We start from the raw sequence: 12484 nt of genomic DNA, 5'->3' as shown, positions 1-12484 counted from the left end.
ACGTTTATTGAACCCACCGCAGGGGTGGGAGGGGAGGCGGCTGGACAGCAGAGGAGAGGCCGTCTGCAGCAAGGCAGTGGATGGGGCTGTTTTTTTAAGAGAGAAGGTGAGAACGTATGGAGATGTATGGCATTTTGCTTTTTTGGTAACTACCGGGTTGTAAGTATTTTGAGGTGTGTGTTCAGCGAGGGGGATCGCTGTAGGGCCTGTCCACATTCCATCATTCCAGCCTCTTCGCCTAAAAGCGGCCTCTGTGCTATCTTTGCAGTACTGTCTGTTGTACCATAAGAAGATTTCACAAGTCTCATGAATAATTTGGGAAGCATCGGATTTTTTCCCCTCCTATTCTGTAAAGTAGTTTTTCCATTCTAAGTTTTGGGCTCAAAATCTCTAGGCGTAGATATTTGACTTCTGATTTTTTTTCTTCTTCTTTTTTTTTTTAATGGTTGTTGATGGGTTTAAGTTTTATAGTTCTTAGTCAATTTGGACACTTAAAGTTTATAGAGAATTGTTCATCTGTGAATTTTCAAGTATCGTGGCACAAAGTTGTTCATACTAATCTTCTATGGTGATTTTTTGGAGATTTAAAAAATCACGGCTTTTTAGTGATATTTTAAAATCATTGCTATAATTGTAGCCATTTTTTCTTTTTTGAGCTTAAGTCCAAGACAAGGTCATTGATCTCCCTATGATGGTGTGGTACCCTCCAGCACAGTTATTGGCAGCATCTTTCCTCCCAGTGACGAGCTGCTCAGGGTGGAAAAGCTGGTGTTAGGTACCAGTGTGAACTTCATCAGTGACTGTGGATTCCAGGTCTACAAACACTGTCGTGCGCCCATGTGTGCCAGCAGCTGTCTCACTGCAGAAGGTGTTGAAGGAGTTATCTCCTCCCCCAGTAGTCTTGTTAATTGGCATCTGACCATTGGGCTGGATGCCCTGTTCCAGGCAGTAGAGCTCCCAGCAGGCATTGCCAATCTGAACACCAGCCTGGATGGAAATGAATTTGCACATGGTTGCTGCCTTGTGGCTGCTGAGCAGATGGCAGAGAGGAAGAGAAGAGATGGTTGCTTCTTACAGCGCCGCTCTTAGGCGGTCCCTGGAAGAACTTACCTTCCCTCGGAATTTTAAAAGTGGGCAAAGCTAGATAGAAATGAAGCAGTGTTACCATTGAGAAGTCCTGTTCCACACCTGTTCCTGTTCTTTTGTATGTAACCTGTTTATCATGTCTTGGCATGTTTAGATTCATCAGTTTATTTTTGGTATCCAAAACTTTCATGTTGATATGCTTAGTTCCAGTCTTTTAAGAAATTGCCCGTTTTGGGATGCCTGGGTGGCTCAGTCAGTTAAGCGTCTGCCTTCCACTCAGGTCATGATCTCAGGGTCCTGGGATGGAGCCCTGCACTGGGCTGCCTGCTTCTCATCTCACGATGCCCCCCCCCCATGCTCTCTCTCTCTCGCTCTCTCAAATAAATAAATAAAATTAAAAAAAAAACAATTGCCCATTTTGATGGGTCAGTGCTTACATATTTCACTATTTTAAGGAATTTCTCCTGTATTTGTTTGATTCTCTCTTCTGTTTTTTCTTTCTGGAACTCTGAATAATCTGGTGTTGAACCTTTGAAATTGATCATATAATTTTCTTACCTTTTCCCTCTCTTTGCTTATCTCTTTTGGGAGTTCTGCTTTCTGGAAGAGTTCTTCAGCTTTATCTTTAAATCTTTTTACCTTTTTAATTTTTTTGTTATTATACTTTTAAATTTCCTAAGACTATTTATTTTGTGATTTTATTTGTAAAAAAAAAAATCAACCATACATTCCTATTAATGTTTTATGAATGAAATATCTCTCTGATGATTTTTAGACTTATATTATGAAAATTCCAAAACACAAAAAAGTATAACAGTCACCCCTTATATATCATTGTTTGAAGCAGATCTTTTACATGATATATTGTAAATATTTCAAAATCTGTATCCAATTATAACTCCTTTAAAAATCATAAAAAGTATATTATTATCACATCTACAGAATTAGCAGTAATTCTCCAATATCAAATGTATAGGCAGTGTTCAAAATTTTCTGTTATTTCAGGGGTGCCTGGGTGGCTCAGTCGTTAAGCGTCTGCCTTTGGCTCGGGGCGTGATCCCAGCGTTCTGGGATCGAGCCCCACATCAGGCTCCTCTGCTGGGAGCCTGCTTCTCCCTCTCCCACTTCCCTTGCCTGTGTTCCCTCTCTCGCTGGCTGTCTCTCTCTGTCAAATAAATAAAATCTTTAAAAAAAATTTTTTTCTGTTATTTCATAAGTGTGTGGTTTTTCTTTTAATTTTATTTGACTCATGGTGTAAATGAGTTTCATGAAGTTTTAGGTTTCTTTTAATTTAAGGTGTGCCTTAGAGAAATTATATCCCAATCTTGTTTCAACTTGCATTTCTCTTATGAGCATCTTTGAGGATGCTGCTGTCACTTTGAAATATACCAGTGTTTTTCTCACTTTTTAGGATACCATTGGAATTCTAGGTTGAAACTGTTTTCCTTTAGCACTTTGAAGATATTCTGTGGTCTTCTGGCCCCAAACAGATAGTCATCAGCTGTCTTGACACCATTTAATAACTACTCCATCCTTTCCCCCCAGTGATTCATAGTGCTGCCTTTATCATATATTAAATGTCTAGCTACACGTCAATCTGCTCCTGAAGTTGTTTTACTTTTTATTATTGCCCCATTATCATCTGTTTGAGTTACTAGAGATTTTTTTAAAGAGTTTTATTCATTTGACAGCACAAGCAGGAGGAGTGGCAGGTAGAGGGAGAAGCAGGCTCTCCACTGAGCAGGGAGCCTGATGTGGGGCTCGATCCCAGGACGCTGGGATCACAACATAAGCCAAAGGCAGATGCTTAACCAACTAAGCCACCCAGGCACCCCAAGTTACTAGAGATTTATAATGCATTTTTAAATATAGTAAAGCACTATTTTAATAATTGCCTTGTTATTCATGTACTTTCATTTTCCTATAAAACCTTAAAATCAAATTGTCCTTTCAAGATCCCTATTGAATAGATTAATGAAAATCCAATGCAATTCTAGTTAGAGAAAAATTGAAATCTTTATAATATTGAATCTTTCCATTCATAATCATGATGAATCCCTCCATTTATTCAGATACTTTTTCCTGTTTGTCCCTAAAGTGTTTCGTTTTTCTAATTAGTTCTGTAACTAGGAAAGAAATAAAACGTGGGGAGTTGAGGAACAAGTTCAGAATACAATTCTTAGCTTAGAAAGCTTTAACCAGAAGATAAAGTAAGTTCCTTTTTGAAGAGGAAGCATAACTTTCTAATTTTTTTTTTTCCTTCTGAAAGAAGGGTATGGATGGGGGCGGGGCTCCTTCACAAAACCTTAATTGCCATGGACTCACTCAGCTTATTTGATAAATATTTGTTGAGTGTCTGCCATGTGCTAGGAATGTTCTAGGTACTTGGAATACAGCAATGAACAAATCAGATGGAAATCTACTTCTGTACGGTTTACACCAAAGTTACAGACTTATATACACTTGTGGTTTAAGAACATAGAATCTGGGACACCTGGGTGGCTCAGTCATTAAGCGTCTGACTTCGGCTCAGGGCATGATCCCAGAGTCCTGGTTTCGAACCCCACATCAGGCTCCTCCGCTGGGAGCCTGCTTCTTCCTCTCCCACTCCACCTGCCTGTGTTCCCTCTCTTGCTGGCTGTCTCTCTCTCTGTTAATAAATAAATAAAAACTTTAAAAAAAAAAAAGAACATAGACTCTACCTGTCAAAAGATATTTGTCTAAATAAAATTGCCAATTCTGTGATTTTGTCCATTAAAACTGAACTCCATTGTAGCATTGAGATAGAGGGCTCACATTTGAAGGTTATCCTCTTATCTTCAAGAAGTAACACCTGTAAAAAAATTAGCATAACAAATTATTGCATGATTTGTTGTGATCCAAAGTCTCTAAGCATTCATATTTTTGTAGTCCTGCTGTATCTTTTTAATATTTATTTTAAAGCCTTTGTTAAAAATGTATAGGAAAGTACTATGTCACCTTATTAACGTTAAGGCCTCACTCTCAAAGTTTGGATCATGGATCATGCATCTTTGTTGATCCCATTCAAGTTCTAGACAGAATAAATTATCATGAGGAAACATGGACTCTGGGGAGAGAGATTGAATTGGAGGTAATCAAATGAATGTTTGTTTCAAAGTCACATTCTACCTTTAACAACTCCAATAAAATTCCTGAGTACCAGCTGAATCCTCAGTGCTCTTAATTATGTATGAGGTTATTCAGGTAAACACCAAGTTATGTATAGGAAAGTAAGCATATGTAGAATAATTATGTTTCACAGGGAAATTATTATCCCATTCCAAAAGATAACTTAAAAAGTTGCAGAGTACACACAAAATTTAATCAACCATGCCTCTTTGAACTGGTTCTCTTTAGCTTTAATTGTTTTTCTTTTAATAATGCATGCTTCTTTCACACAGTGCTAAACACTAGTCTCCAGGAGAAGCTAGTATAAATAACCAAGATGACAGTTCTAAAAGGGGGCCAAGGATGACACTATTGTATGTGACTACAAATCCCTGTAAAGATTTTAAGCAGGCCAATCCTTGGTGGGAGAAGTGGGGAGAGTCTACAATTTTTCTTTTTCCTTGTCAACAGTGGGGCCCTATTTCCACCTTTCTTCATTCACCTGAACTTTCCTCTTTGGCTACAGGGAGGACACCCAGTGAAATGCATGCATGCCCTGATAGGATCAGAGGGACAAGAAAAGAAATATCCTGATCTCTGTGCCTTATTGTACAGGTAGATATCACTTTCAGACTCTCAAGATGGCAGCCATTGACCTATCCCTCATATGGGCTCTGCCAACACAGGATTCTGCCTGTTTATACATGAGAAATAATGAGGAAGAAAGGGTGGTGGCTGGATTTCCACAAACCTGGTGACAGGTACCAGTGACCTTTAAAGATGTGGCTGTGGAGTTTACCTAGGAGGAGTGGATGATGCTTGATTCTGGTCAGAGAAGAATTTGCAGAGATGTGATATTGGAAAACTATATGAGTCTTACCTCAGTGGAATATCAATTATGGAAGCCTACTGTGATCTCCCCATTGGCTTAAGAAGAGATAAGAACTATGAAAAGGCGAATTCTCCAAGGCACCTATCCAGACTGGGAGATTCAACTTAAAACCAAAGAATCAACTCCTAAACAGAATATTTGTAGGGAAAAATCATCCAATGGAGTGAAAATGATAAGATTCATAATGGGCAATTGGTCCTCCACATTAAGTGAAGACCAGGAATGCCATAAGATCAGAAAACAGCACAAGATCCCAGAGAGAAATTTGAGGAAAGTGGCCCAAAAGAAAACAACCTCTCAGGAGAGATTCTATGACCATCATGAATTAGAGGAAAACCCTGAACTTGGATCAAAACACGTTTTTTCAAAGAGAGTTTCAACCAGTAAACATTGCCATAAATGTTACTTAAATATTGAGAGTTTGAAACATTATTCAGTCGTAAACAATTAAAGAGAAACTGTAAGTAGGAAGCTCTGTGAAAGTCATAAATATGATAGAGATCTGTGGCATCTTGAAAAAATTCAGCAGAAAAATATGCATGCTTCAAACATGTTATACACTTCAAACATAATATGTTTCCTTTATATAACAATTTTCATATGGTGGAGAATTATGAAGGTAATAAAACCAAGACTTTGTCATCATTCATCCATCCCATAGGCAACAGGAGCAAACTCCTAATGGAGAGGATATCATAAATGTAATCAATGTGGGAAAGCCTTCAAAAGACTTTGTAATCTTATTTGGCACAAGAAAAGTCACGTGGGCGACAAACAATATGAATGCAAAGAATGTGGGAAAGTCTCCAACAATTCCTCAACCCGAAGGAGACATGTAAGAACTTACACTGGTGAGAAACACTACAAATGTAATCAATGTGGAAAAGCTTTCAGTCAAAAAACATCTCTGGGGGCACCTGGGTGGCGCAGTCGTTAAGCGTCTGCCTTCGGCTCGGCGTGATCCCAGCGTTATGGGATCGAGCCCCACATCAGGCTCCTCTGCTGGGAGCCTGCTTCTTCCTCTCCCACTCCCCTCCTTGTGTTCCCTCTCTCGCTGGCTGTCTCTGTCAAATAAATAAATAAAATCTTAAAAAAAAAAATCTCTGAAGATTCATGTGAGAACTCACACTGGAGAAAAACCTTATGAGTGTAATCCTTTGGTTCTTACCTAATAGTGCACAAGAGAATACACACTAGGAAGAAACTCTATGACTGCAGTGATTATGGAAAAACCTTTACTACAAGCTCACACCTTAAAGTTCACAAGAAAATACACGCTCGAGAGAATGTCTACAAATGTAATGACTGTGGGAAAGTTTTTAGTGGTCTCTCATCCCTTAGAATGCATGTGAGAACTCATACTGGAGAGAAACCCTATCCATGTAAGGAATGTAGGAAAACCTTCAGTGTTTCCTCTTCCCTTAGGAGATATGTGAGAACTCACACTGGAGAAAAACTGTATGAATGTATTCAATGTGAAAAATCCTTCAGTTGGAGTTCTTCACTTATTATTCACAAAAGACCTCATACTGGGAGAGAAACTCTATAAATGTTATGAATGTGGAATTGCTATATTCATTGTCTTAAGGTGGACTCCAAATCATTATTTCTGGCTTTATTGTCCAAAATAAGCATTTAATACTATAGTCCTCTAAATACCTCTTTAACAATGTAACACATTTTGGTCTGTTTATTTTCATTCTAAATGTTGTATAAAATTTATGACTTAACGAGTCTATAGCTGTTTAGAATTCTATGTTTTCAAAATAGTTAAAAGTTTGCAGTTATTTTCTTACTGATTTTCTTTTTTAAAAAAGACATTCAGCTGAGGGGCGGGGAAAGATGGCAGAGGAGTAGGGGACCCTGTTTCAATCATTCCCCTGAATCCAGCTGGATATCTACCAGACCATCCTGAACACCCACGAAATCAGCCTGAGATGTAAGAAGATACATATGGATCTCTACAAACAGAACATCTCTGGTGCTTGGTCTTGAGGTATGAAGTGGGAGCCAAGAGTCTGCGGGCAGATATCGGAAGATAAATGGAACGGGGAGGGAGCCTCTGTGCTCATGCGCTGGGAAGGCAGAAGCCTCCCATGCTGGGGAGTGGGCTGGACTTGCAGACCAGCAGCAGCAGCGGGGAAAGATGTTTAGGACACCATGCCCCAGACTGAAACCTGGAACTCAGGAGCATGCTTGTGAACCAGGGGTGGCTGGTGGTTTTAGAAGCACAAAGGGCAGAGACATGCCCAGCCCTGGGAGCAAGGACTGGGAGAGCAGCTGTGGGGCGCACAACCTAGGACAGTGTGGGTTTTTAGCAGCACTGACAGAAACGGAGTCAGTGTGGCCTGGAGAGTTCAGTGAAAAGCAGACTGTGATGTCTCTGTTCTGAGACAGAGGTTTGGATACAGTCACTGCTGCTCTGACTCTGAGAAGAGACACAGAAAGCTGCCAGGGAAATCCACCAGAGAACAAAAGCCCCCCAAAATCGGTTCTCACTGAACCCATCCCCCCCTCCACAGGGGACAATCAATTCTCCCCAAACAGGGTTGCCTGCATATCAGCACGGCAGGCCCCTCCCAGAAGGCAGGCTGAAAGAACAAGAAGCCCACATCCCTAAGGTCCCTATAAAAGAGGTGCATCTTGCTTGGGCCCTGGTCAATAATTTGGGCTCTGTACATCGCCGCAACCACACCTCATCAGGATGACGAGGAGGAACCCCCAACAAAGGAAAGAAACAGAGGCTGTGGCCTCTGACACAGAACTAATGGATATGGATATAACCAAGATGTCAGAAATGGGTTTTAGAGTAACAATTATCAAGATGATGTGTAGGCTTGAGAAAAATAATAACAAAAATATAGAAACTCTAAGGGCTAAAATGAGAACAAATCTGGTGAAACTTAAAAATGCTATGAATGAAATGCAGTCTAAACTAGATGCTCTGTCGGCCAGGGTAAATGAGGCAGAAGAGTTAATTAGTGAGTTAGAGGATGAGATGATAGAAAAGAAGGAAAAAGAGGTAGCATGGGAAAAAAAGAATCCAGTTTCAAGAAAATGAACTGCAGATTACTGACTCAATGAAACATTCCAATGTCAGAATTACCGGGATCCCCCAGGGGGTGGAGAAAGAGAGAGGTCTAGAAGAGATATTTGAGCAAATTGTAGCTGAGAACTTCCATAATCTAGGGAAGAAAACAAGCATTCGTGTCCAAGAGGCAGAGAGGACTCATCCCAAGGTCAATGAGAACAGACTAACACCACGACATATAATAGTACAATTCACAAATCTTAGATCCAAAGAAACAATCTTGAAAGTGGTGAGGGGGAAGAGAATCCTCACCACAGAGGGAGGAACATCAGAATAATGTCAGACCTGTCCACAGAGACATGGCAAGCCAGAAAGGGCTGGAAAGCCATCTTCAGGGTACTAAATGAAAGGAACATGCACCCAAGGATACTGTATCCAGCAAGGCTGTCATTCAGATGGATTGGAGAAACAAGGAGCTTCCAAGACCGGCAGAAACTGAAAGAATACGTGACCACCAAGCCAACCCTACAAGAAATATTAAGGGGGGTTCTGTAAAAGTAGAAAGACCCCAAGAGTGATACAGAACAAATTTACAGAGACAATTTATAGAAACAAGGACTTCACAGGCAGCATGATGACATTAAAATCATATCTCTCGATAATCACTCTCAATGTGAATGGCCTAAATGCTCCCATAAAATGCCACAGGGTTGCAGATTGGATAAAAAGATATAACCCACCCATATGTTGTCTACAGGAGACTCACTTTGAACCTAAAGTGAATCCAGACTGACTGTGAAGGGATGGAGATCACTTTTTCATGCCAACGGACCTCAAAAGAAAGCTGGAGTAGCAATTCTCATATCAGACAGATTACATTTTAAGCTAAAGACTGTAGTTAGAGATACAGAAGGACACTATATTATTCTTAAAGGATGTATGCAACAAGAGGATCTAACAATTATAAATATCTATACCCCCAACAGGGGAGCAGCCAACTACATAAGCCAACTGTTAACCAAAATAAAGACATATAGATAATAATACGTTAATAGTAGGGGACTTCAATACTCCACTCTCAGCAATAGACAGATCATCTAAGCAGAAAATCAACAAAGAAACAAGAGCTTTGAATGACACACTGGACCAGATGGACGTCATAGATATATACAGAACACTCCACCCTAAAACAACAGAATACTCGTTCTTTTCAAACGCACATGGAACTTTCTACAGAATAGACCCTATCCTGGGTCACAAAACAGGTCTCAACTGATACCAAAAGATTGAGATGATTCCCTGCATATTCTCAGACCACAGTGCTTTGAAACTGGAACTCAATCACAAGAAAAAACTTGAAAGAAACTCAAACACTTGGAAGCTAAGGACCGTCCTGCTTAAGAATGTTTGGGTAAACCAGGAAATTAAAGAAGAACTTAAGCAATTTATGGAAACCAATGAGAATGAAAACACATCAGTCCAAAGCCTATGGGATACTGCAAAGTCGATCCTAAGGGGGAAATACATAGCCATCAAAGCCTCAATCAAAAGAATAAAAAATCTAAAATACAGTCCCTATACTCACACCTTAAACAGCTGGAGATGGAATAAAAGAACAGGCCTAAGCCACACACGAAAAGACAACTGATTAAGATTAGAGCAGAGATCAATGAATTGGAAACCAAAAATACAGTAGAGCAGATCAACAAAACTACAAGCTGGTTCTTTGAAAGAATTCATAAGATCGATAAACCAATGGCCAGACTTATCCGAAAGAAAAGGGAAAGGACCCAAATTAATAAAATGATGAATGAAAGCGGAGAGTTCTTGACTAACACCAAGGAAATAGAAACAATCATTAGAAACTGTTATCAACAACTATATGCCAATAAATTAAGCAACCTGGAAGAAATGGATGCCTTCCTGGAAACCTATAAACTACGAAGACTGAAACAGGAAGAGATTGACAACTTAAATAGGCCAATATGCAGTAACGAGATTGAAGCAGTGATCAAAAACCTCCCAAAAAACAAGACTCCAGAGCCTGATGGATTCCCTGGAGAATTCTACCAAACATTCAAAGAAGAAATAATACCTATTCTCCTGAAGCTGTTTCAAAAATAGTAACAGAAAGAAAACAACCAAATTCATTCTATGAGTCCAGCATTACCTTGATCCCCAAACCAGGCAAAGACCCCATCAAAAAGGAGAATTATAGACCGATATCCCTGATGAATATGGATGTCAAAATTCTCAACAAGATCCTAGCTAATAGGATCCAACAGTGCATTAAAAGGATTATCCATTATGACCAGGTGGGACTCATCCCTGGGATGCAAGATGGCTCAACATTCACAAATCAATCAGTGTGATAGAATACATTAATAAGAGAAGAGACAAGAATCATATGATCCTGTCACTTGATGCTGAAAAAGCATTTGACAAAATATAGCATCCTTTCCTCATTAAAACCCTTCAGAGTGTAGGGATAGAGGGTACATTCCTCAATTTCATAAAAACCATCTATGAAAAGCCCACAGCGAATATCATTCTCAATGGGGAAAAGCTGAGAGCCTTTCCCTTAAGATCAGGAACATGACAAGGATGCCCACTCTCGCCATTATTGTTCAACATAGTACTAGAAGTCCTAGCAACAGCAATCCGACAACAAAAAAGAATAAAAGGTATTCAAGTTGGCAAAGAAGTCAAACTCTCTCTCTCTTCAGAGATGACATGATACTTTATGTGGAAAACCCAAAAGACTCCACCCCCAAATTACTAGAACTCATACAGCAATTCAGTAATGTGGCGGGATACAAAATCAATGCGCAGAAATCAGTTGCACTTCTATACACGAACAATGAGACTGAAGAAAGAGAAATCAGGGAATCAATTCCATTTACAATAGCACCAAAAACCATAAGATATCTCAGAATAAACCTAACCAAAGAGGTAAAGGATCTATATTCTAGAAAGTACAGAACACTGATGAAAGACATTGAAGAAGACACAAAAAGATGGAAAAACATTCCATGCTCATGGAGTGGAAGAATGAACATAGTTAAAATGTCTATGCTACCCAGAGCAATCTACACCTTCATCGCCATCCCAATCAAAATACCAATGCCATTTTTAAAGTGGTGGCACAAACAAACCTAAAATTTGTGTGGAAGCAGAAAAGACCCCAAGTCGCCAAGGAAATGTTGAAAAAGAAAAATCTGGGGGCATCACATTGCCTGATTTCAAGCTATACTACAAAGCTGTGATCACAAAGACAGCATGGAACTGGCACAAAAGCAGACACTTAGACCAATGGAACAGAATAGAGACTCCAGAAATGGACCGTCGGCTCTTTGGGCAACGAATCTTTGACAAAGCAGGAAAAAACATCCAATGGAAAAGACAGTCTCTTCAATAAATGGTGCTGGGAAAATTGGACAGCTATATACAGAAGAATGGAACTCGACTATTCTCTCACCATACACAAAGATAAACTCCAAATGGATGAAAGACTTCGATGTGAGACAGGAATCCATCCAAATCATAGAGGAGAACATAGGCTGTAACCTCTTCTACATCGGCCACAGCATCTTCTTTCATGACACATCTCCACAGGCAAGAGAAACAAAAGAAAAAATGAACTTGTGGGACTTCATCAAGATAAAAAGTTTCTGTACAGCAAAGGAAACAGTCATCAGAACAAAGAGGCAACCCACAAAATGGGAGAAGATATTTGCAAATGAAACTACAGATAAAAGGCTGGTATTCAAGATCTATAAAGAACTTCTCAAACTCAATACACAAGAAACAAATAATCAAATGAAAAAATGGGCAGAAGATATGAACAGACACTTTTCCAATGAAGACATACAAATGGCTAACAGACACATGAAAAAATGTTCAAAATCATTAGTCATCTGGGAAATTCAAATCAAAACCATATTGAGATACCTTCTGCCAGTTAGAATGGCAAAAATGGACAAAGCAAGAAACAACAAATGTTGGAAAGGATGTGGAGAAAGGGGAACCTTCTTACACTGTTGGTGGGAATGCAAGTTGGTACAGCCACTTTGGAAAACAGTATGGAGGTTCCTCAAAAAGTTAAAAATAGAGCTACCCTATGACCCAGCAATTGCACTACTGGGTATTTACCCCAAAGGTACAGATGTAGTGAAAAGAAGGGCCATATGCACCCCAATGTTCATAGCAGAATTGTCCACAATAGCCAAACGTGGAAGGAGCCAAGATGCCCTTCAACAGATGAATGGATAAAGAAGGTGTGGTCCATATATACAATGGAATATTACTCAGCCATCAGAAAGAATAACTACCCAACATTTGCATCA

This window comes from Ursus arctos, unplaced genomic scaffold (genome assembly GCF_023065955.2).
Source record: "Ursus arctos isolate Adak ecotype North America unplaced genomic scaffold, UrsArc2.0 scaffold_34, whole genome shotgun sequence".
Classification (NCBI taxonomy): domain Eukaryota; kingdom Metazoa; phylum Chordata; class Mammalia; order Carnivora; family Ursidae; genus Ursus; species Ursus arctos.
The sequence above is the reverse complement of the archived record's forward strand: the minus strand, read 5'-3'. Positions refer to the sequence as shown.